A 22,347-nucleotide genomic window follows, 5' to 3' on the forward strand; every position below is an offset into this window, starting at 1 on the left:
CGAACTTTACGGCAGACTTTGCCCGGCGGACTGGATTTCGTCAGACAATTCGATCGTGTGTGGGCTCCAGCGGACTTTGTTTTCCCAAAAGTTGGACGGACTTAGATTTGAAACATGTTTTAAATCAATCCGTTGAAATCGAGTCCGGTCGAAAAGTCCGCTTGTCTGTATGCTAGTTCGACGGACAAAAAGCCACGCTAGGGCAGCTATTGGCTACTGGCTATGAACTTCCTTGTTTTAGTCCGGTCGTACGTCATCACGTACGAATTCAACGGACTTTGGTGGATTGTGTGTAGGCAAGTCCGTTCATTCAGAAAGTCAGTCGTAAAGTCCGTCGAAAAGTCCGCCGGGCAAAGTCTGCCGTAAAGTCCGACCGCATGTACGCGGCATTATAGTGGGACTGCGATATTGCAGCGGACAAATTGGACACCTAACTGACACTTTTTGGGGACCAGTGACATTATTACAGTGATCGGTGCTAAATAAAAATATGCACTGTCACTGTACTAATGACACTTGCAGGAAAGGGGTTAAAATCGGGATAAGATCTGTGCCTTCCCTTCTGACAGACTAAAAATCTGCCTTGTTTACATAGGCAGATTGTTGTTCTGCCTGTGACCTGTACAATCGGCGGGTGCTGGCGGACATCGAGTCCATAGTACCCGCTGCTGGGCTCTCGTTGTGTATAATCACAGCACGCGTGCGCCCCAGACCCGGAGGTGTCAGATCACATACTAGGTACATAATCTAGCACAGAGTGGCCGCCCTGCCGCAGTATATATGCAGTGGGCAGTCCTTAACTGGTTAAGCAGGGTGCTACCTTACCTAGGGCAGCATTTGGTCTTGATCTGCATCTGGTTCACAATCATTTTATAATGTTTGTAACTTGGAACTTACACAGGGCTGTGAGCTTTCTTCTTGCTCAACTTTGCCCAAGATGATATGCACATACGAAATTTGAACTATTGTGCTTATTTTGAGGAATACTTTGCACTCTACACCACTTCCCTCCCAGTGGTAGGCACCTTGAGGGGAGGGTCGGCAATCATTACTACAATAGGTAAACTGTTTCACGTGTACAAGTCACAGAGATGCCCCACCAACATCTCACGCTGTCTGATGTGATTGAAGTTCTTTTTTTAAAAAAAAACAAATGGCTGTCTCCATATTAAGTATTTCTTAATGGCACGTACATTTTAACAGACGTGCCAAAGAAACAGATCTTTTCTCTTTAATAACTTTTAATGGGCAACCATTCTGTTATCTAAATGATAATCACTGTTAACTGACATGACATTAATAATTCTCATACTGACACTTACTCACTTTCAGTATTCAGCCCACACATTTTACTGCCATGTCCCCGATCACATCCCCAAGCAGCTGGTAATTAGTGTGCCTACAGGCTGAGGCCAGAGAACTGTACTGCAGAAGGATAAATTATTTTCTTTGGAAATGTTGCGATGGCTTGTAGATGCTTTATGGAGAAATCAATAAATAACAGATAGAAGTTAGATTCAATATAGATAACAAGATTATGTAGGTAGGGGAAAGGATTACATAGATAAGAGCATTATATACTTGCACAATATAGGATTATGTAGCTAAACAGATCATGTAATGTGAATGACAGTATTGGCTGGGTTAGCCATAGAATAAGCACTATATATGACAGGTTATCCAATAGTGTATACAGTAGTTTTAATCCAGGGGACAATATCCGCTATTTTTCTCATGATAAAATATTATCCATACTACAAGTAAAGTAAAGGTATCTATCAGAGTCAATCTGTAAGAAAGAACGGATAAAATTGTACACAGTAGGAAACATAGAATGCATTTTTTTCTTTAAACCCTGCCTCTCAAAGCATTCAGACTCCCTACTTTCCATTTTGCTATGGCAGCTATGTAATGATTAGGTTGTGTTAAGCGTGATGTTATTTACAGTAGTATTTTAAAGCATTTCAAAATACTGTAGCTGATCATCCCACTTAAAATGGTTGTAAATCTCAGACATGAAATATGAACGCAGCATATCCATCTATAGTGTGTACTCTCAATTAGGAACTTTTGACAAGTTTTCCTGACACCAAGAGAAAAATGGTGACATGAGAGGGATCTCCAGCAGATTGACAGCCTCAGCTGTGTTTCTGTGTGCTGTGTGGAGGGGGGTGTGTCTCTTCCCACCAATCAGCTCTCAGAGTTCTCTTCACTGAGCTCTGCAGAGTGTAGCTTCAGCTCTCCTCCCCTTATTTTTATAAACTCTCAGACAAGCTATAAATTCAGCACTTTGAACTGATGTAAAGAAGAAAGGGCTGCATATAAACTGGTACAACTTAATTAGGAGGATTTGTGTCATCTCTGTGTATCACATGAGGCCAGTAACTTCACTGGATATATGTAATGGTTTACAACCACTTTAACTGTCCCACAGTCAGACCTGCACAGACATGCATCATCCCTGGCACCTAACCAAGAGTTGTTCCCACCCTTGTTTTGATGCACCTGGAATGTGTTTAGCTGGGTTAAACTGCAAGTTCCTTTAGGTATTAACCTCTCTTATGAGAAAGAACAGCTTACTAAACTAGTGATAAACTTTCCTTCATATTCCTCCAAGCACAACATAGGGCTCTTTGCCTTTTGCACACTCTTTTTAATAAAACAATAACATGATTATTCTTTATATTGACCCTGGATATATTCATACATATTCATTTGGCTGCTTGGAAAATGTATTTTTTAATAACTTGCCAAAACCACATTTTATAGTGTCCATTTTAGGTTCTTGCAATTCTGACAGTCCTTCTCCAGTTTTTTGTGATTTCTCCTCTCGAAATAGAACAGATGTCATTCATCCTTTTCACATGACCTTCTCACTTTCCCTACAGAGATGAGTCCGGTGTCAGTCATCCTCCAGTCCTCACATCTTGTTTTCACTCTTCAAGCACAGGTCATGTGTCACTTATTCTCCTTTCATTGCCTAGTCACTTCTTCTTCTGATGTAAGTCAGTTGTAATTGGTCCTCCACACATCACCTTCTCACTTCTCCTAAAGACAAGGGCTAGGCATCACTCATTCTCCTCCCATCTCTTCACTGCTCCAAGCATGAGTTAGGCGTCACTAAACCTCCTCACATCACCTTGTTGCTTCTTCTCCAGACAAGGGTAAGGTGTAACTTGTCCTCCTCAGATCTCTTCCTCACTTCTCCTCCAGGCACGGGTCAGGTATCACTCATCCTCCTCACATTTCCATCTCTTCCTCCAGATATTGGTCAGGTGTAACTTATCCTTCTCACATCACCTTCTTACTTCTCCTCCAGAGTTTAGTCACATATCATTCAACCTGCTTACATCTTCTTACTCTTCTCCAGAAATGGGTGAGGTTTAACCAATCCTCTCCCCATTATCTTCCCGCATCTGCTTCAGACATGGGTCAAGTGTTACTCATCTCACACTCCTCATTCATAATGAGTAATTTATTAACTTTGTTTTGCTCATTTTTCAAACATGGACACATCTGCATATCGGTATATTTAGTAAATAACAAAAGGACAAATCACACCAGTATATAAATTTACAGCCTTTTTGAATACAGAGTGCTATGTTTTAGGAGTCAACTCCCAAAAGATAGCTGAGCGTTCTTTAAAAGAACAGAAGAAATGTTGCTGACATCATATATCACATGCCAAGCAGACAGGACCTCTGGAAAGTAATAACAGATATCAGATTTTCTAAACTGAAATCAGAAGGTCCTCGCTCCACACATTTCAATTACTTGCACACCTGAAGGAACAGTTCACATTTTAATATGTAAACCACAGTTAAGCTGGTAATATCAATATTACCATCCACCATCATAGAAGTGTAACTACCACCCATTTAAGTTTGACACCCTTCATTGTTATTCATGACATAACAAGTGCCCTTGCATGCAAATTGGAGTAGGACCCTAGCCATTAATAGTCACAATCTTGCAAATGATTATAATGTACCAAGTCCAGAGCACAAATTTCAACCTAATGCTGAATCTGTCAAATGTCTGCCCTAATTTTATGGTCTCATTGAAGGTCTTGCTCTGGCCCTTTCCAATTTATCGAAAAAAAACACAAAAACAAAAAACGATCTATATAATTTAACCATGGTTTGAACACATACAGGTTGATTTACTAAAGGAAAAGAGGATTTTCAACTACCAAAATATGTTTTCTTTGCAAAGTGGATAGAATTAAAAAATATGAAGCTGAGTTCACTTTAAATACCCATTCTTGTGCTAGCAAAAATCCATTGTTTTTTTTTTTTCCCATCGCATACGATTGTATGTATAAAGTTAACACAGCCATACTTTATTCATTAACTTTTACATTGCCAAGTGAACATTCACTTTGCTAGTTAAAGGGCCTCTACTACTTAAGTAAAGCAAGGTAATTGAGAAAGTTCTGAAGAAAAATGTATACTGTAACTTGTATATCATTAACATCTGTCATATTTTTAGATTTGAGGCATTAATATAAATTATGTATAAAGGGAAAATCGAAAGGTAGAACTCCAAGCAAGAATAATACAAACCCTTTTTAATTCATTCTTTAGATTAAATTCCTATATTCTACCACAAAGTGCACTCAGTCGGGGAAGGTCAGGATTCTGAGCAACTTAGGCCTGTATCAATTTGCACACTGCTGCCACTCCAACATTCTGAGCTTGTTTAACTGGAGGGTAGAGCAAAGGTCCGATTTTATAAATATGCTGCTGTTCCTTAAAGCTGGCCATACATTATTTGAATTTTTGCAGGCTGAAATTCGCTTAGTGGGTAGCCCTGTTGCCCCCTTTTGCCTGACATCCTTTGAGTGAAAAATCAATTGAGCTGGATGGCAAGTTGTTGGCCTACAGAGGCTGCTCCAGTAAGCCAGCGGTGCCTGCCAGAATAAATACCCCAGCAGGGGGGATTTTCCATTTTCGCTGTATAACCTAGATGGCTGAATGAAAAGAAATCTAATAGTGTATGTCCAGCTCTACTGTGTAATCAGCAAGCAAGAGGAGGAAAGGCGACTAAGAAAGAACTTTAATAGCCACGTTTTCCAATGGTCACTCATTTGGTGGGCTTCTTCGGCTGCTTTTTTTGGCACCTAGGTCTTGTACTAGAGGTCAGTAGCCTAATTTGCCCCTTTTACTGTCAGTACACATTGAACTATTCCACCCCCCAAAAATAAACCTTCTTTATGTGAGTGGTTAGTTTACATGCCCCCAAAATAAAGTTCTTTGCATTGGTGGCCTATTTTCTCCTGATAAAGTCCCCTTTAACTGATAGTTAGTGGTGCCTTGAACCCTTCCCTGTAGTCCAAACATCTGTAAATCAGAGCCACCAATCTATTGAATGCTCCGAATGCATTCATAATGAAAAGATTAGAAGCAGACTTTCTTAAATGCGGGACATTTAAATGAGCTCTGTATATGATTTTTACCAGGAGTCTGGCTTTTAAAATAAACCAAGGTAGTGTTTTGTCAAGCCTTAAAGCAGTTGCAACCCTTAAACAAAAAAAAAAAAGACCCTGTTCCTTTAACAACTTCAGCCGAGGAAGATTTGGCTCAATGACCAAGCCTTTTTTTGTGATACAGCACTGCGTCGCTTTAATTGACAATGCACAGCCGTGCGATGCTGTACCCAAGCAAAATTGATGTCCCACAAATAGAGCTTTCTTTTGGTGGTATTTGATCACCTCTGCGGTTTTTATTTATTACGCTATAAACAAAAGAAGAGCGACAATTTTGAAAAAAAAAACACAATATCTTTTACTTTTTGCTATAATAAATATCCCACATTTAAAAAAAAATAAAAAAATGTTTTCCTTAGTTTAGGCCGATATGTATTCTTCTACATATTTTTGCTAAAAAAAAATCGCAATAAGCATATATTGATTGGTTTGCACAAAAGTTATAGTGTCTACAAACAGGGGATAGATTTATGGCATTTTTTTTTTAATTTTTTTTTTTACTAGTAATGGCGGCGATCTGCGATTTTTATTGGGACTGCGACATTCCGGTGGATAAATTGGACACTTTTGACACATTTTTGGGACCATTGACAATACAGTGATCAATGCTATAAAAATGCACTGATTACTGTATAAATGTCACTGGCAGGGAAGGGGTTAACACTAGGGGGGCGATCAAGGGGTTAACAGTGTTCCCTCACTGTGTTCTAACTGTCTAGGAAGAGAGGGAGATCAGTGTTCATACATAGTATGAACACACGATCTCTCTCTACTCTCTTGAAAGAACCGGGATTTGTGTGTTTACACACACACAGATCCCGGTTCTCGCTCTGTCATGAGCGATTACAGGTGCCCGGCGGTCATCGTGCCCACTGGGCACTCGCAATGGCTCTGGGCACATGCTGCGGGCGCACGCGCCCCTAGTGGCCAAAAGGAAAAGCGACGTAAGGTAACGCTGATTTGCCTGGCCAAGCCAAAGTGCCGCAGTAAAATTGAGACGGCTGGTCCAAAAGTGGTTAAAGCATGTTAAACGGCATAGTGCAGTGTTATTTGTCCATTTCTATGCTGTAAAATACCTGGTTGATCCTGCCTGTTCCTGTGTCCTCCTGTGTGTGCTGACTATGGTAATCATGGCTGCTGATCCATGATCCCGTGGTGAGTTTATGTGCCTCCATCATCCTGCTGTGTTCAGAGTCTCTCCCCCTCCCTCCCTGCCTGTCTGTTCCTAGTGTGTGAGCCATCTCCCCCCCCGCCCCTCCCCTCTGGCCGCTATCACATTTGTCTGTAGAGTTAGTGATGACACTTACTGTAAGCCCTCCTGTAATAACAAGATATACTGTACAATGGCTTTTTAAATCTTGCAGCTAAATATCTTCTTTCACATCGCCGATGTGCAGTCATGTGATCTCCCAGCTGATGTCAGAGGGGAATCTCAGCCTCTCCCGCTGTAGTCCTCAGATCGAGGAAGGAGAGCGGTGGGCAGTCACATGGCCACACATCGGAGTTTTGAGAGAAGGTATTTAGCTGCATGATTTAAGAAAAAACAAAGAGACTGCCCAGTATATATTGTTATTACAGAGGGGCTGCCAGTAATTGTAATCACTAACCTAACAACCACTTTAAGTATTCGAGATTTTCTTTTCTTATGTACCAACCTTTATTTTTATACATGCAAGATCATGATGCACAGAAAGCAGATGTCTTTTTGCCTTTACTTGGATCACATTTATTTCCCCTTTATTACATACTAAAGTTATATTTGCTTTTGCAGTTGCTGTTTGGCATTGAGTGCTGACGTGCTTCCTAACAGTCTTCCATTTAATGTACAGTCAGGTCCATAAATATTGTGACATCGATACAATTGTAATCTTTTTGGCTCTATACACCACCACACTGGATTTGAAATGAAACAAACAAGATGTGCTTTAACTGCAGACTTTCAGCTTTAATTTGAGTGTACATCCAAATCAGGTGAACGGTGTAGGAATTACAACAGTTTGTATATGTGCCTCCCACTTTTTAAGGGACCAAAAGTAATAGGACAGATTAACAATCATCCATCAAACTTTCACTTTTTAATACTTGGTTGCAAATCCTTTGCAGTCAATTACAGCCTGAAGTCTGGAACGCATAGACATCACCAGACGCTGGGTTTCATCCCTGGTGATGCTCTGCCAGGCCTCTACTGCAACTGTCTTCAGTTCCTGCTTGTTCTCGGGGCATTTTCCCTTCAGTTTTGTCTTCAGCAAGTGAAATGCATGCTCAATCAGATTCAGGCCAGGTGATTGACTTGGCCATTGCATAACATTCTACTTCTTTCCCTTAAAAAACTCTTTGGTTGCTTTCGCAGTATGCTTCAGGTCATTGTCCCTCTGCACTGTGAAGCACCGTCCAATGAGTTCTGAAGCATTTTGTTGAATATGAGCAGATAATATTGCCCAAAACACTTCAGAATTCATCCTGCTGCTTTTATCAGCAGTCACATCATCAATAAATACAAGAGAACCAGTTCCATTGGCAGCCATACATGCCCACGCCATGACACTACCACCACCATGCTTCACTGATGAGGTGGTATGCTTTGGATCATGAGCAGTTCCTTTCCTTCTCCATACTCTTCTCTTGGTCTCATCTGTCCATAGGATGTTGTTCCACAACTGTGAAGGCTTTTTTAGATGTTGTTTGGTAAACTGATCTGGCCTTCCTGTTTTTGAGGCTCACCAATAGTTTACATCTTGTGGTGAACCCTCTGTATTCACTCTGGTGAAGTCTTCTCTTGATTGTTGACTTTGACACGCATACACCTACCTCTTGGAGAGCGTTCTTGATCTGGCCAACTGTTGTGAAGGGTGTTCTCTTCACCAGGAAAAGAATTCTTCGGTCATCCACTACAGTTGTTTTCCGTTGTCATCCGAATCTTTTGGTGTTGCTGAGCTCACCGGTGCATTCTTTCTTTTTAAGGATGTTCCAAACAGTTGATTTGGCCACACCTAATGTTTTTGCTATCTCTCTGATGGTTTTGTTTTGTTTTTTCAGCCTAATGATGGCGTGCTTCACTGATAGTGACAGCTCTTTAGATCTCATATTGAGAGTTGACAGCAACAGATTCCAAATGCAAATAGCACACTTGAAATGAACTCTGGACCTTTTTATCTGCTCCTTGTAAATGAGATAATGAGGGAATAACACACACCTGGTCATGGAACAGCTGAGCAGCCAATTGTCCCATTACTTTTGGTCCCTTAAAAAGTGGAAGGCACATATACAAACTGTTGTAATTCCTACACCGTTCACATAATTTGTAAATACCCTCAAATTAAACCTGAAAGTCTGCAGTTAAAGCACATCTTGTTTGTTTCATTTCAAATCCATTGTGGTGGTGTATAGAGCCAAAAAGATTACAATTGTGTCGATGTCCCAATATTTATGGACCTGACTGTATATGGGTAATGCTATAACCAGCAGAACATGGAATATGTCATTTGGCTGCCCATGTTGTCCTTTTGTTAAAGTGTATCTAGTTATAATGTTTTTCTTTAAATTTTGAAAGAGTGTGGAAGGGTTAAAACATCTGTCAGATTTTACTGCTGCACAGGTTTCTGTAGAGAGATTTCCCCCCACTCCTAGGGAAACATTTTACTAGACTGTGAGGAACAATCAGCAACAGGAGAACAAACTACAATGTGTTCTATCATTCCCCAACTTAAAAACGCATTTTCCACATCTGTGTTGCTGATAGAGACTTTACCTAAAGTAAACTAAAGGCAAAACTTTTTTTTTCATTTTGGATACCATAAGGTAGGGTTATAACCCCTGTCAGTTTTTTGTTTTTTTGCCACCTGTGTCCCATTGAGGAAATTATCCTTCATTTCCTGTACCATAGCCATAGACAAAACAGGAAGCTAGAAGAAATCTTTCCAAAGTGCCTCAATTCAAAGCACTGAGTGTCATTTCTCTCTGCTATCTCCTTCCTCTGCTATCTGTTCCTTCTAACAGGTTATGTTGACACCAGACAATTTTGGGAGATGGACCCCCACCCCCTCCTTCAGCACACAGCAGGCGATTGGCCACCTCAGCAGCTGTCCATGTTCCCATAAATAAGTGTGTGGGGGGTTGTGACCATTCCCTCCTCTCAGTACCTAGGTTACACTGAGCTCTCCTAACTAAGCTGTACAGTGTCTGATGTCAGATCCTTAGCCCTGCTTTTTGGAGCTGAGCAAAAGGCTTTTATCTACATGTTTTAGAAGGATGTAGAGGAGAGAGGGCTGCAGATAAACAGGTACAAATTATGTAGGAGGATTTATTTCATCTCTGTGTATTACCAGAGTCTAGTCACTTCACTGGGTATAAATAAGGGTTTACAACCGCTTTAATGTACTTCATTTTTCCATCTAGTTAGAACATGTCATAAAGTAAATACATTTTAGTACAGGCCTGGACAAATCTCAAAGAGATCTAGTAGCCAGTGTGTTTAGGCATAACACCAAAATAGATCCAGACCTATCCTAATTGCTATCTTCTGGCGCTTTTTTTTTTTTTTTGCTAGTGGTGGCCTGGACTTCTGCGTCGTCTTCTTCCCTCTTCTCTTCTTTCAATGTTGACACGACACTCTCTCCCGCTGTAATTCTGTGTGAGCGCTCCGCAATTACTTATATAGGCGATGACACCACCTTCTTATGACGTCACAGTCCCGGGGCATGTTGGGACTGTGACGTCATAAGGGGGCATGGTCATCGGGTGATGTTGACCTCCGTCGGAAAGACCGGTGGACATAGTCTGCCGGAATTTCCGGTCGTGTGTAGGCAAGTCCGTCCGTAGTCCGGTCGTGTGTAGGCAAGTCCGTTCGTAAAAAAGTCAGTCGGAAGTCTGTCAAAAGTCCGTCGGAAAGTCCGCCCGTGAATACGCCCCATCAGTCTCACAGTACTGACCCATATGTTCCCTCAGTCTCACAGTACTGACCCATATGTTCCCTCAGTCTCATAGAACTGACCCATATGTTCCCTCAGTGTCATAGAACTGTCCCATATAAGTGTAGCGGGTGTCTCGTTTCTCCCGCAACCCCGCCAAGCTGGCCGTTGCGAGTACACAAGCTTTTCACAGAGGAAGAGCTGCCTGTCAGTTTCTGAGAGAGGCTGCACCCTCCCCTGTGTTCCTATTGGCAGGAGGAAGAGAGCCAATTAAAGGCACAAATACAGGAGCCAATAAAATAAGACTTTAACAAGCCACAGGAAGTAGCTGCAAAGAACTCTGGAATATAAAGTCTCAGCACAGAGCGGTCTCACTGACTTTTAAAGAGGCAGGACTACAAATCCCAGCATGCTCTGCTAGCAGGAAAAGTGAGACTCCATTTTGATTCCCTGAGGAGAATTCAGTCAGCACGAGGCGGAGAAGGATGATCAGACCTGAGGAAAAGATGCTGCCTCTCAGGTGATCTCTATAAAAATATATAAATCTTGCAAGCTACTCTAGAGAAACCTGAGACTGCAATCAGCATCAGGTATAAAGTAACCTGAGGTTACAACCTAGCGTCAGGTGTGGTGTAACAATTCCTGTGAAACAAAGTGCAAATTCACAGCTGCTAAGCATTGGTCTCATCCCATAATCTGTGAAAACATATATACAAAAAACAAAAAAAATGCAGCACTGTGTGATACTGAACTTTACAAATGCATAAATAGTGCATAAACAATGAAAATCAATTTTGCTAAAAAATGTAACTATGAACATAAAAATATATTTTTTGTGTAAAAAGCAAGCTCACAGTGAAAAAAATTTAGTATTATTCCTTAATATCAAGTGTCCAAAAAAAAAGAGATTTTTTTTCTCCCAATTTTCATCAATCCACAGAGACAAAAGTGCAAACTGGGGTATTATACGTATTAATGTCCAAAAGGTGACTCTAGTGATGATAATCCTGAGACGAAGAGGGTGACTTCACACACGTGCTCCCCACCGTGTGAATGCGCTCACCTCCTTTTTGTATATATGTTTTCTCAGGTGATCTCACCGTGCAATTCAGGCCTCTGCCGCCAGTCGGTACATCCAGCCTGACAGAGGGGGATGCCAGGTGCATCTGCATTGACGGTGAAGAGTTCCAGTGTGAAGTGACCAGTTGGGTCGCCAGGAGAGCCTGCTGTTCCAGGACATTTTGTTTGGGCCTTAACTGCAGGATTTGGGGAGCAGGCTTTTTGCCCATTTTCAGGAAACAGGGACACTGCACCACAGAAGGAGTTAAATGAACGCTGTATACAGATATCATTGCTGGCAGTCATATTGCTGACACTTGTAGTGCCACAGGGACACTGTTTACAGACATCATTGTCCTTTCACTTTGTTGAGAAAGATCCTGCCTGCTTCACTTGATAATCTGGGCCAGTTGTGTTGTTTGGCCCTGCTATCCAGGAGTTTAAGTGCACCAACGAAAGTGGCTAGATGAAGACACAAAGTTTTATCTTTTCTTCAAAAGTACTGAAGCTACTAGTGCCATACGGATCCGCACACACATATTCAGGGATCTGTATATGCAGTGGGAGTGTGTGGGACAGTTTATCTAGGAGGTTAAAGTGTTACTAAACCCACAACAGTAAAATCTGTCTATATATGCAGCATAACATGCTTGTTATAATCACTGTGGAACTTAAGGGGTTAATCCTCTTCATTGTGTAAAAGACTGTTTTATCCTGTATGCACAGATCCTCCCCCTCGAGCACTGTCTATCTGGGGAAGGCCAGCTAACACAGGCAGAGTAGCCGGCCTGCACATGCTCAGTTGTGTCTTTTATACTGGAGAGAACTTTTTCTTGTTCTCAGAGATGGCCAGGTCACATGATATTGACACGTCTCAGCACTGGAGAAACTGTACAGTTTATCATGTACCTGTGGTATACAGATCATCCAAAAAGGTATATAGTGGCAGTATTTTAATGTGAAAAGGTTTATAAGCTGTGGGCATTACAGGGTTTAGTAACACTTAAGTCATTGCATATTTATTTAAATAAAGTGTTTATAGTTGGGCCTGTGGTGTCAGAGGACAGGAGAGAGAGGCCTGACACAAAGGGAGTCATTCTTCTGCTCTCCTCCTGGCTGGACTTATAGAGCTAACCTGAGTAAAGGTAACCAATCCGTTTTAAAGTGTCATATTGTGCTTTATTTACCATTTAAGTGTGCCTCTGTTCTTGGGGACATTCTCAGGTTTGGAATCCCCTGAAAGCAGCTTGAATATAGGATTGAGAGCTATATTGCTCTTAAATCTATGTTATTGCTCTCTAGTAGGGATGAGCTTCGAGTTCGAGTCGAACTCATGTTCGACTCGAACATCGGCTGTTCGCAAGTTTGCCGAACAGCGAACAATTTGGGGTGTTCACGGCAAATTCGAATGCCGCGGAACAGCCTTTAAAAGTCTATGGGAGAAATCAAAAGTGCTAATTTTAAAGGCTTATATGCAAGTTATTGTCATAAAAAGTGTTTGGGGACCTGGGTCCTGCCCCAGGGGACATGGATCAATGCAAAAAAAAGTTTTAAAAATGGCCGTTTTTTCAGGAGCAGTGATTTTAATAATGCTTAAAGTCAAACAATAAAAGTGTAATATCCCTTTAAATTTCGTAGCTGGGGGGTGCCTATAGTATGCCTGTAAAGGGGCGCATGTTTCCCATGTTTAGAACAGTCTGACAGCAAAATGACATTTCAAAGGAAAAAAGTCATTTAAAACTACTCGCAGCTATTGCATTGCCGGTCCGACAATACACATAAAAGTTAATTGATAAAAACAGCATGGGAATTCCCCACAGGGGAACCCCGAACCAAATTTAAAAAAAAAATGATGTGGGGGTCCCCCTAAATTCCATACCAGGCCCTTCAGGTCTGGAATGGATATTAAGGGGAACCCCGGCCAAAATTTAAAAAAAAAATGACGTGGGGGTCCCCCTAAATTCCATACCAGACCCTTCAGGTCTGGTATGGATTTTAAGGGGAACCCCAGCCAAAAAAAAAAAAAATGGCGTGGAGTCCCCCCAAAAATCCATACCAGACCCTTATCCGAGCAGGCAACCTGGCAGGCCGCAAGAAAAGAGGGGGGGACGAGAAAGCGCCCCCCTCCTGAACCGTACCAGGCCACATGCCCTCAACATTGGGAGGGTGCTTTGCCAGCATGGATGCGGAGCGGCCCGGAGAAGAAGATGAAGGAGAGAAGAAGAGAAGAAGATGAAGAAGAGAAGAAGATGAAGAGAAGAGCGGGAGCCTCCCCCATGCCATGGGTGCGGAGTGGCCTGAGGAGAAGAAGATAGAAGATGGCGTGGAGGAGATGCTAGACGAGAACACCGGAGGAAGAACCAGAAGAGCCAGAAGAACCAGAAGAAGAAGATGAAGGAAGATAGAAGAAAGAAAGAAGAAGCATTTAAATAAAGGAATTGTCAAAAACTGTCTCTTGTCATTTTTAACATGTTTGACAGTTTCTTAGTGAAATAGTGATTTTTGGGGGGACCCCATGCCGTTTTTTTTTTTTAATTTTGGCGTGGGGTTCCCCTTAAAATCCATACCAGACCTGAAGGGTCTGGTATGGAATTTAGGGGGCCCCCCACGTCATTTTTTTTTTATTTTGGCCGGGGTTCCCCTTAATATCCATACCAGACCTGAAGGGCCTGGTATGGAATTTAGGGGGACCCCCACATCATTTTTTTTTTTAATTTTGGTTCGGGGTTCCCCTGTGGGGAATTCCCATGCTGTTTTTATCAATGAACTTTTATGTGTATTGTCGGACCGGCAATGCAATAGCCGCGAGTAGTTTTAAATGACTTTTTCCTTTGAAATGTCATTTTGCTGTCAGACTGTTTTAAACATGGGAAACATGCGCCCCTTTACAGGCATACTATAGACACCCCCCAGCTACGAAATTTAAAGGGATATTACACTTTTATTTTTTTACTTTAAGCATTATTAAAATCACTGCTCCTGAAAAAACGGCCGTTTTTAAAACTTTTTTTTGCATTGATTCATGTCCCCTGGGGCAGGACCCAGGTCCCCAAACACTTTTTATGACAATAACTTGCATATAAGCCTTTAAAATTAGCACTTTTGATTATTCATGTTCGTGTCCCATAGACTTTAACGGTGTTCGCGTGTTCGAACAAACTTTTTTCCTGTTCGCATGTTCTGGTGCGAACCGAACAGGGGGGTGTTCGGCTCATCCCTACTCTCTAGTTGATTACTTGGACATATACTGTTACTGTCTGTTATTCTATCACAGAAATATTGCAGTAAAGACAATTTCTGTGTTTTATCATAACGTGTGTGTTTCTCATTGGTCATTGCACTTACACTATTGCCAGGTGTGCCAGAGGGAGCTGAGGCTGTTATTGCTGAGGGTTGAGAGGCAGAATAACGGACTGAACAAAGAAAAGCAACTCCTTCGGGGGTATTGCTACATAAGCTATACTAATGGGTGTAGAGCTGGGAAAGGGAGTTTCTGGGTGGGGGGGTGAATAGTCATCCCCTCCGCCACCCAACTGCACTGTTTGTTGCCTTTAACTGCTTGCCTCCTACCCACAGTACATTTACCGCCAACGGGCAGCAGCTACAGACTAGGACAACATAGTTGACAACATTGCAAAAAAAATATGTGGGACACTTTTTTGGCTGTAGGCAGAGCCATATAATAATTAGGGTGTGGGGCATGCGTTTGTAGGCGTGGCATAGAAATAAAAAATAAAACTGCGGCGTTCAAAGCGCGCCGCAGCAAAAATGGGCGTGGTTTACATGAAATAGTGGGCGTGGCTTAAATGGGTGTGGCTCAAAGGGGGTGTGGTTAGTGTCTGAGATGAATGAGGGATGGAGAGGGAAAGGGGGAGAGTGGAATGAAGGGACAGCAGCCCCAGATCCTACACAACAATAGAAATGTGTATTCTAGAAAGTTTAACAATCAGCAGATAAAGATACTCCAAACACCTGGTGTTAGCGCTTCAATCATCCTGCACCATGATTGTTATGGTGTCAGGATGATTGAAGCGCATTATTTCTATTATTACATTGTAATATAAAATTAAATCATTCAACTCACCATAGTGCCGAATCAGTTTTTTTTTTTGAACAAGTATAATAAGTACAGTGCCTTGAAAAAGTATTCATCCCCCTTGAACTTTTCCACATTTTGTCATGTTACAACCAAAAACGTAAATGTCTTTCATTGGGATTTTATGTGATAGACCAACACAAAGTGGCACATAATTTTGAAGTGGAAGGAAAATGATAAATGTTTTTCAAAAATTGTAAAAAATAAATATCTGAAAAGTGTGCCGTGCATTTGTATTCAGCACCCTTTACTCTGATACCCCTAACAAAAATCTGGTGGAGCCAATTGCCTTTAGAAGTCACCTTATTAGTAAATAGAGTCCACCTGTGTGTAATTTAACCTCAGTATAAATACATCTGTTCTGTGAAACCCTCATTGGTTTGTTAGAGAACCTTAGTGAACAAACAGCATCATGAAGACCAAGTAACAGGCCAGACAGGTCAGTGATAACGTTGTGGAGAAGTTTAGAGCAGGGTTAGGTTATAAAAAAAATATCCAAAGCTTTGAACATCTCATGGAGCACTGTTCAATCCATCATCCGAAAATGGAAAGAGTATGGCACAACTGCAAACCTACCAAGACATGGCTGTCCAACTAAACTGACAGGCTGGGCAAGGAGAGCATTAATCAGAGAAGCAGCCAAGAGGCCCATGGTAACTCTGAAGGAACTGCAGAGATCAACAACTCAGTAGATAGAATCCGTCCACAGGACAACTATTAGTCGTGCTTTCCACAAATCTGGCATTTATGGAAGAGTGGCAAGAAGAAAGCCATTGTTAAATGAAAACCAAAAGTAGTCCTGTTTGCAGTTTGTGAGAAGCCATGTGGAGGGCACAGCAAACATGTGGAAGAAGGTGCTCTGGTCAGATGAGACCAAAATTTTACTTTTTTGCCTATGTTTGGCAGAAAACTAACACTGCACATCACCCTGAACACACAATCCCCACCGTGAAATATGGTGGTGGCAGCATCATATTGTGGGGATGCTTTTCTTCAGCAGGGACAGTCTGCAAAAGACTTGAGAGTGGGGCGGAGGTTCACCTTCAAGCAGGACAATGACCCTAAACATACAGCCAGAACTACAATGGAATGGTTTAGTTTAAAGCATATTCATGTGTTAAAATGGCCCAGTCGGAGCTGCGGTTCCCAACCCTAAACTATATTTTTATGCCTCTCAATTGCAACATTTGAGTGGTCTTGGATTGCTAAACGATTTTGACTCGGTTGAAAGCATGCTGCGAACTGGAACATCAAATACATCGGTGCTGGCAATTTTGGAGGCGGGATTGCTACACCTGCCACAAACGGCCCCCACCATAGTTCTTCTCAAAAAATTATGGTCTACGGTCAAATCTAAATTACAAGTTCTGGGCTTCCTAGCGGAGACCCGTCTATGGAACAACCCGAACCTAGCAGAAGTCTATAAACTGGAGGGTTTCCAGTTGTGGAGAAATGCCGGAATTCATAATATTTCTCAATTATTTCACCAAAATATTTTAAAACCTTTTATGGAGTTGCAATCGGAATTTGGGCTTCCCAGACATCAATTTTACCGATATCTTCAGTTACGCCATGCCCTTCAGATTCAAAGCCGGTCAGCTGCTCTTGTACTTATTACCCATCCCCTAATGAATGATATTGTCTATGGTCAGGAAAAAAAGGGTCTTATATCTCACATTTACTCACATTTGCTCTCTGCTATACAAGACACTGCAAATTTACCATGCAGACGTAGATGGATGGAGGACCTGGGAGAGGTGAGCGAAGATATCTGGGACACATGCCTTCAGACAGGGCCATTAACTTCTGTATCACAAACACATAGACTTTCGCATTTATTCTTGCTACACAGAGCTTATCGTACGCCAATACAATTACATAGATGGGGCAGAAGGGATTCTCCCTTGTGCCCTAAACGGTGTGGAGAAGAGGGGTCACTGATTCATTTGATGTGGCGCTGCCCCAAATTACACCGTTATTGGGGCGATGTTACCGATACAATTTCATCAGCATTTCAAATTAGGGTCCCATTGGATCCCCTGATATGTATTTTGGGAGCAATTGATGAAGAAATATACCCCCCTCCTAATAATATAGCAATAATCAGATTATTATATCTAGCCCGTAAGTTGGTGGCCAGATTCTGGCTATCTGTAAATGTTCCAACCAAAAAACAATGGATAGAACAGGTAAATTATATCCTTATCAGAGAACATCTAACATATCAGCATAGAAATGCATCTCGAAAATTTAATTCTATATGGCAATCTTGGTTGGACTCCCCGGGATTGGCACCCCCACAATTAATTATGCACAGAATATTTCAAGTTTAAGTGTATACTGCTTGTTTGACAGAGGCGGTAATTGGTGTATTTATGCTGTGTATCCGGGAGACTGAACCTAATTGTGCAGACCAGGAGCAAGGTTTATGGTTAGATGGCCAGTTTGTCATCTGGTAGCTGTGTTGGGTGGGAGAATTTTTGTTCTCTTACGCAATACGGCTTGTTGTTATATAAATGTAAAACCTATTTGATGCCACTGCTGTAACAATCTTTATTTACATTGAATACACATGGTCAAGAAAGCATTGAATGATCTGAGTTCACAACATATATGATGTCATATTTAATGCTTGACTGTCTACTATGTAACTTGTCTTTTGTGGCTCAATAAAGAATTTTCTGATTTAAAAAAAAAAAAATGGCCCAGTCAAAGTCCAGACCTAAATCCAATTGGGAATCTGTGGTAAGATTTGAAAATTGCTGTTCACAGACGCTCGTCATCTAATCTGACAGAGCTTGAGCTATTATGCACAGAAGAATGGGCAACAATTTCACTCTAGATGTGCAAAGCTGGTACATACCCAAAAGGACTTGCAGCTGTAATTGCAGCAAAAGGTGGTTCTACAAAGTATTGACTCAGGGGGCTGAATACACACTTTTTGCCACACTTTTCAGATATTTATTTGGAAAAAATGTTGAAAACCATTTATCATTTTCCTTCCACTTTCACAATTATGTGCCACTTTGTGTTGGTCTATCACATAAAATCCCAATAAAATATATTTTTGTTTTTGGTTGTAACATGACAAAATGTGGAAAATTTCAAGGGATATGAATACTTTTTCAAGGCACTGTAAGTGGTCCATATCGTGAACTTGGTGTAGAGTTATTCACTTTAAGGTCATCACAGAGGACAAGAGGGCACTCTCTACGCTTGGAGGAAAAGAGATTTAATAACAAATACAGAAAGGTTTCTTCACAGGAAGAACTGTGAAAATGTGAAAAAGACTCCCTCAAGAGCTGGTTCTGGCCAGTTCAGTAAATTGTTTTAAAAAAGGCCTGGATTCTTTCCTAACTTCACAAAATATAACTGGATACTAATATTTATAGGCAAAGTTGATCCAGGGAGTATCGGATTGCTTCTTCAGGGATCAGGAAGACATTTTTTCCCCTCATGGAGCAAATTGGATCATGCTTTATTGAAGTTTTTTTTCCTTCCTCTGGATCAACTGTAGGTATAGGATTGTGCATATCGAGGTTTACTATTCATTTGAATGTGTTTTTTTTTTCTCCGTTGGTTGAACTGGGTGGACTTGTGTCTTTTTTTTCAACAAGACAGACTATATAACTATGTAACTATAATTGACATTTGATCGTCATTGCTCGACGATGTAGTTGATGTTGAATGTACATTGTGGGACATTATGAGTATATATATATTATATATCAATAAATAATTAAATAAATTAAATAAATAAATAAAAATAAATATTTTTTTAAACAACGTTTGCTACAGTGTGTGTGTATGTGTTTTATTTACTATTGACATTTTTTTGGTGAATGAGTAACAATAGGTACTACTCATTCACATAGGGCGGGATTGCCCTTGCAGATCCCCACATCCACTGTGCCAGAGATGTGGGTATGAGGCTCCTGTCCCCATCAACATGATAATGAGGTGCTTTGCTTTGGGGGGGGGGGGGTTGTCCTGGCACCTGGCAAAATAGCAATTTTGAGGGTATATGGCATGGTGTGGCTCTGGAGAGGGGCACGCACTTGCTGCCCCTCCCTTTTTTTGGCTCACTAGGGTGCATGCCTGGATAAGGGTCTGGTATGGATTTTGTATAGGGTCCTCTTCAAAATCCATACCAGACCTATAGGTGCACCAAGCATGTAATTTATAGGATTTGCTGAACTTTACTTTTAAAAACATTTATTTTTGCATTGTTACATGACCCCCATGGCAGTGCAAATTAGCCTTGAAAAAAAGCCAGAAAACTTACAACATTCAACTCCCATCAACTTCAATTAGGTTTGGGTGTTATGCTCGGAGTAAGCAATTTTTTAACTATGTTTAGCAAATATCTAGTGAACCAAACTTTACATGGTTCACTCATCACTAGTGCCCAGCTATCCCAGGAGGCAGCAGTAAGGTCCCGAAAGCTAGTACCAACATATATATATATATATATATATATATATATATATATATATATAATCATTCATTGAATTTTTTTTACTGCTAATTTCGTTTGAATGGTGGGGTGCTGGAAGGGAAGTGGACCTTCTATTTTTCATGAAAATTCTGCTTTAATAACCAATCCTCCAAAAGTTTATTTTTGTGTAACCGGTATCCTGCTATGGGCATGTTACAAAGAAATATGGTAATACTTTCAGCAATTAATTTTTTTTTAAACATTAAACTGTACATTTTTATGAATCTTTTAGAAAATATACAAAAATATAGAAGCCTCCAGAAGATATACCATTCATATAAATCCAATGACTTTAAGAACAGGTCAATTGTTACAAAACAGTCAAAAAAACAATTAATCTTTGCAGTAATGGTCTCAAAAGTACATCCTTACATCAAAAAATAAAGGAAAAGGTAAAGAAACGTGAATTTATATTCATACAGATGTTGAGTAGGTTTAAGACTATATATCCAAGAAACAGAGCTGCAAACATATCTACTCAAATTATATGAAAATTGGGCTGTTATAGGCCAGCAGCACTAACAGATACAGTATGCATTATATTAGGACTGTTGTATTAAGGTCCAATATTAGGGTTCCTATCACTCAACCATATATCCCAAGCTGTGTGAAATTCTGTTTGTCTTTCTGTTTGATAAGCTATCTGTTGCTCGTATGCCAGAATCAGATAGCAATGCATTTTGTTTTATAGATACATCTACAAATGCTTTAATTGGCATTAACAATTTAATTTAACAGTAATAAGTGCTCAACAACAAATGACTAGACAGAAAAAAAAAGATAATTCAACAAATCAGCAACACTATTAGAAGATTAAAATAAGGATTTACAACTGAACACTTTGTTTGAAACATGTATCACCTCCAGCTCACCTAAGGATCATGACACTGGTTTCCTTTAGGTGCCATTGGATTAAAAATACATTGCCCGAGGAATTGAATCAGCATGGTGGATATAACTCATTTTATGTGACCCTTAATGGACAAGGACACTGGGAACAAATCCAAAGTAATATAAAGGAAACCATGGCAATGTATTTAAGACCATCTTATAAGCCACTAGTGATTGGTCTTCTTCAAACATCCCACTGCTTGGCAACAGCGATATATGCAGCTACTCTGAACCACTTACAGAGAAGCTGACTGACAAATCATACTGATGGATTTTGGCAATAAATGTGTTAAATCTGAAATATTGATAGCACTGCCAAAAATAAGTTTAATGCTGCACCACTCCTTACTTGTTTTATGTAGACAAATGACAGCAGAAGCTTAGACACAGGGCAGTTCTGAACAATATTTTAAGTGCTGTGCATCAGTGGCTCTCCCAGCATACTTGACACCCAGGGTGGATTATTTTCAACCCCCACCCCTCACCATGGTCTTCGATATGCCACAATTTATTTCTGTAGTCATTTTGAAATTAAAAAATGCTAATAATGGACAGAAGACTGTGAAGATTTTCAACACCTCAGTGTTTTAAATAAATCCATGGTGGTACAAAAAATAAAATACAATTGAAGGGTTAATAGCAATGCACCATGCACACAGAAGAAAAATTATCTGCATGCAAAAATCCGCTCTCCCTTAACAAATATGCCTTTACCCTGGAGATCCACCTCTCCACCAACAAAGCACCCCTCCCTTAGCAAAGTCCTCCACTCCTCAGCAAAACCCCATCTCCCAGCAAAGTCTACCTCCCCCAAAACCCCCACCAGCACATTATTTTCCCAGCAAACCTTCTCCTTCCATTAAAACACTTACCAGACCTTACACACAGCCATACCCAGCAGTGTGAGTGAATTGTGACACATTTGTGTGAATTGAAGCACCACACCACTGCTTGGTGGCATTTTGACACCCCAGATTGCTTTGTATTTTTCAATTTTTTTCAATTTCAATTTTTCAAAAAGAGTTTTCAATTGTCTTCCTGACCCTTACTGGCACAAAGTCATATTTGGATCTTTCAGCAGTGATGTGGTGCTTCAATTTACATTTCTGTTATATTACACTACAAGCCAAGGAGACTACGACGATCCTCTGAGATGTGGAAGCAGCAGGAGCAGGATCACCTTTATCAACATCTTCACATTAAGATAACAATACCATTAGATAACCTTTCTGGTTAAATGCTAATTTTCCACTTTCATTTTTGTGACGCATTAGAGCTAGGGAAGAACTTAGGAGAGCTTTCCTCGGCTCTTTGCCATTTCTGAAAAGGTTGGTGGTCTAGCATTCCTAGCACACTCTCCAAAGGCAGTGTTGCCAACCCCAATGACTTTTTTACTGTATTCAATGTG

This window comes from Aquarana catesbeiana, linkage group LG06 (genome assembly GCF_042186555.1).
Source record: "Aquarana catesbeiana isolate 2022-GZ linkage group LG06, ASM4218655v1, whole genome shotgun sequence".
Classification (NCBI taxonomy): Eukaryota; Metazoa; Chordata; class Amphibia; order Anura; family Ranidae; genus Aquarana; species Aquarana catesbeiana.